Below are 4755 nucleotides of genomic sequence, written 5' to 3' on the forward strand. Positions count from 1 at the left end.
GTTGTATGATGAATATTAAGGTATAGAAGACATACAATTGTTACGTTATTCATTATTTGGAATACGATTTTAGTTGAGTCTACGAGTTTCCAATTCTTGAAAATTGTTCGAATTGATTATAATTTGATTTATACTATACATGATTCCTCAATTATGTCAACCACTTAAGACGACGTAATCCAAAGGTCAGCACCTGTACAAGATTACTTGACTAAAGTTTTAATATGATACCTAGATGATATCAGCCACTTAAGACAACATAATCTAAAGGTTATCACTTAAAAAACATTACTTAACTAAAATAACATGAGATACATTCATCACACAGTAAGGAATCATGGGTCAAGTTAATCAAGGTTCATCCAGGTAAAAGCCCATTAGAATATTATAAATATCACAACATTTACCTTATGCTTTGTTGACTTAAACGTTGAAGTGTCTTACAAGCACTCCACACTTATTATTGACAAGAGTTTAAAGTGAAGATATTGACGTAGAAGTTAACATCTCAAATATTTCAATATAAGTTTGTAGAGTATGTGTAAGTCTTATAAGAACATCTTGATCCTTGTAAATAGTGTTGGTATGAGTATGAGTCAAAAGTGACAATGTATAACATTGGGAATAAAGTTTGAGAAAAACTACACATAACATAGTGTTTGGGTGAATCAATATAACATTTTAAGTATTTCATTGTTTGGTCTTTTCTAAAGATCTATTCAACCTTTCTTCTACAACTAACATATTTTGTAATGAAATTGGTTAATTTTTGTTGAAATTTGCTAATGAATTATATTTCACTAAGTGGAATTCCCTGAAGAAAAAAAGGCATACAAAATTGAATGAACTAAGATGTAAAGTATAGTGGAGTATTTATAGAAAAGAATAATCATATAAGTGTTATCTAGTAATGAAATTAATATGTTAACTATTTATATGGATTTTTTTATGATGCTCTTTGATTTATGTTGTGGAATTGTTCATTGAGAATGAAACATATGATGAGTTAAGTGGGTGACTGATATAGAGTGCTAAAATGGAATGAAGAAATATTAAAATTTATTGAATGAATTATAGTTTGACAAGAGATTTATGATTAATGGATTGTTCTTTATGAATTGTATAAGTGATCTAATTAATCTTGAATGAATTAAGTTGAGACATGTGATAATTGGATTGGATAAGCAAAAGGAAAATACATAGAATTGAAGTTTGACCAAATTGTGGTTGTAGTGTTAAGGAAGAGATTCAATTACTAAAAGGATATTCATTGATAATCTAAATCGTATAAATTAAAATGTCAAGTGATGAGTGGTTAAATGAAATTGTTACACAAGGTTTATAGAGTATGTGCAATGAACTACCTTAACTACATTCGATTATTGTTGTTTGCCAATAAAATTTTATCTTAAAAAGTAATCGCTAGTACAAAAACAGTGTATAACGTCACGCGTTCAATGTCCAACCACTGAATAGTCAACGTTAAAAATGAGCGGTGACATTTTTGTAAATAAATGCAATTATTAAATGTCGTTTAGAATTATAATTCGACTAAAAGGATATAAAACGTCGAATGCCCTTTAAATTCGAAGTCAAAAGGTTAGTGAATTCAATAAAAATTTGAGCGGGAGATTGAAAATTCATTCACTTTATCTTAGTGCGCGATATTCTCTTCTCTTCTTAAACTTTTCTCGAACGAAGTTTGACGAGCATCACATACATGTAATCTTTCTTTCATTTGATACAAATGCATGTTAATTAACTACTTTATGTATGATTTTTGTTTGTTTTAACCGATTATTTTCGTACTCTTGTCCTTCATAGGCGCATTCTGTTTTCTCTCTCACGGGTAACGAAACTTTATTCCAATGAACCCATTTTTTGAAGATTAGCTTTCGTTTTCGTTTTGAAGAACTTATGTATTGAACTTGTTTATTGTTGTTTTTTTGTTGAACTTGTTCTTTGTTGTTGTTTGGTTGAACTTGTTTGTTGTTGTTTGATTGAACTTGTTTGTTGTTGGTTATTATTGTTTGTTGTTGATACTACACTACATGTTCATAGTTCATGCTTTATAAAATACCAAAAACTGAAATTTGTTGTTTTTCTGCTTTTCAGATTTCGTAGAGTTATAAAAAAGGATCACAATTAATTAAAAAAAAAATAAATTGATTAACGTCAAATATTGACAAAATTCGATGTTAACATTAACGTCGTATATTGAGAAAATTCGACATTAATTTAACGTCTTCTGATATAACGTCGTTCGCGAATTCGCTGTTAAAAGCCCAAAATATTTGATGTTGTACGTGACTCCTGTACTAGTGAAGGTAAATTAACATATTATATGATGAGAAATTGATTCTTGCAAAATAATTGTAAAGCACGCAATGCAATGAATTGATCTAAATGCATCCCATCATTGTTGATATATATATATATATATATATATATATATATATATATATATATATATATATATATATATATATATATATTGGTTTTGATTTGTGAATTGAGTGTTAGTTTGTAGTTTTACATACTTATTATGGGTCTTTTGAAAAGTATTGAGTTATAGTTCCTTAATTGAGAAATGAGATGTAACGTAGACATAAATGCTTATGAAAAGAATATAAGAGAATGTATGTTATGATTTATGAAGAGAATTGTGCAAGTGATGGATTTTATTTAAAATTTCATGTTAATTTATCATTAGATTTAATGTATTCGGAGGTCCCTATTTCTGTGGATTCGTATCAATTGGGTCCTTCTATTTTGGAAGTGTTCAATTGGGTCCCTAATTTTGACAAAATTGAGTCAATAATACCCTTTTCCGTTAAATGCAATAGACGACGTTAATTTTTTAAACAGGTGGCATGCTGAGGCATCCTTTTATTTGCAAGTGGCACAGTTTGAGCTTAATATGTGGATTTTATATCATTTTAAATTGTAAAATATAATAAAAGCAGAATTAGGGTCAAATGTAAAATATAATATAATTAAAACTTATTAAACCAATGTTTCCTATTTTGGGGTCAGATATTTTGTGTGTGGGAAATTGGGGAAAGTAAGGTTCGTGGGTGGGTTCGTCCTTGTGTTGGGATTTGGGGAACATTGCGCTTAGGTCAAAAATTACCTATACATAACCTTTCGTTGTATAAAATTGTAGTAATCTATCGGTGGTTTTCGGTGGAAGCAGTTAATTTTTGGCAGTGAATCACGTGGAAGAGTTTCGCGAAGGTTGTTGGAGGTGTAGCACGTGTTCAAGTTAGTAAATATTGAATTGTTTGTATATTTTGGACAATGATGCATTCTCATTCATGGTCCCTCATTTTTGAAGTGGTGTGCTAGTGTGGTCCCCCATTTTTAATTGTTGTTGTGCTTTATATTGTTGTTGCAATGTGGTCCCCCATGTTTGTTTCTTGTGCTTTTTATTTTGTTTAAGTTATGTTGTCGTTGGTCCCCATGTTTCCTTGTCCTGGTTCTAATTTTGTATAATTTTTGTTGTCGTTGGCCCTCTTATTATTTTATAGGATATATACTATTATAGTGTTGTACATGGAGGATCATTTTGAAGTTGTCATCCACCATGGATGTAATTTCATAAATGATGGGCCACTTAAGTATGAGGGGGAAAGTACAACTCTGTCTTTTGACCCAGACATGTGGAGCTACTTCATTGTAGTTAGTGTAGTAAAAAAACTTGGATATGATGGGTTTAAGGAGTTGTGGTATTGTGTAGGGGAGGTTATGTGTTAGATAATAGGCTAGAGCCTTTGTGTGATGATAAAGGAGCCATGCACATGATTAACTTAGCTAGGCTAAATGGTGAGGTTCATCTATTTGTTGTTCACACAGTGTTTGAACCTGAGATCATGCACTTGTTAGAAAATGTTCCTCATAATATAGGTGAAGAAGAAGTTCAACCTGTGATGCATGATAGTGAGTGTGAACAAGGTCATTGTGAGTGTCAAGAGGAAGGTGATGGTGAGTGTGAACAAGGTGACGGTGAGTGTCAAGAGGAAGGTGATGGTGAGTGTCAAGAGGAAGGTGATGGTGAGTGTGAACAAGGTCACGGTGAGTGTCAAGAGGAAGGTGATGGTGAGTGTGAACAAGCTCATGGTGAGTGTCAAGAGGAAGGTGATGGTAAGTGTCAACAACGATGTGAGGGAGATGATGTTGTAGAAGGTCAAATTGAACTTGAATGTGATGTGGGTTAGTTTGAAGGAGATGATGTTGATGTTCGTAGCTGGAGTTCTAGTGGTGAGGATGCCAATGTTGATTGCAATGTGATGTTAATGATGACTGTATGGAAGACCTAGTTGACTGTGATATACAAGAAGAGGTAGGACATGGAGTTGGGAATTGGTTTGGTGAAATCGAAGTTGATGTGCAAGATGATGGACCATCATGGACTCACATGTCCGATAGTGATGTTGATGATGGTATAAATATTGACAATGATAGAGGTTTGTCCGGTGATAATTGGGAATCAGAAGAATTGCTTAGTGGAGGAGAAAGTCATGGATAAGATGATGAAGAAGATAGTTACGGAAAGTTTGTAACAGTTAGTATGCCTAAAACAATGGTGGATTACAAGTAGGATTTGGGGACTTATTTTACTGACAAGCAAGATATTCTGGATGTCATCAAAACGTATGCAGTAGAAAATGGAAGAAATCTAACATATGTTAAAAATGATAAGAAGAGAATTAGGGTCAAATGTATGGGTGGTAAAGGAATGGGAGTTAGTCAGGG

General features: G+C 32.3%; 1 pseudogene; it reads left to right on the forward strand.

The window, feature by feature from the left end:
- The first annotated feature begins 3555 nt into the window (after positions 1 to 3555).
- Positions 3556 to 4528, forward strand: LOC148201474 (uncharacterized; annotated as a pseudogene).
- Positions 4529 to 4755: the final 227 nt, after the last annotated feature.

This window comes from Vigna umbellata, chromosome 3, assembly GCF_029865625.1.
Source record: "Vigna umbellata cultivar VRB3 chromosome 3, Vumbellata_1.0, whole genome shotgun sequence".
Classification (NCBI taxonomy): Eukaryota; Viridiplantae; Streptophyta; class Magnoliopsida; order Fabales; family Fabaceae; genus Vigna; species Vigna umbellata.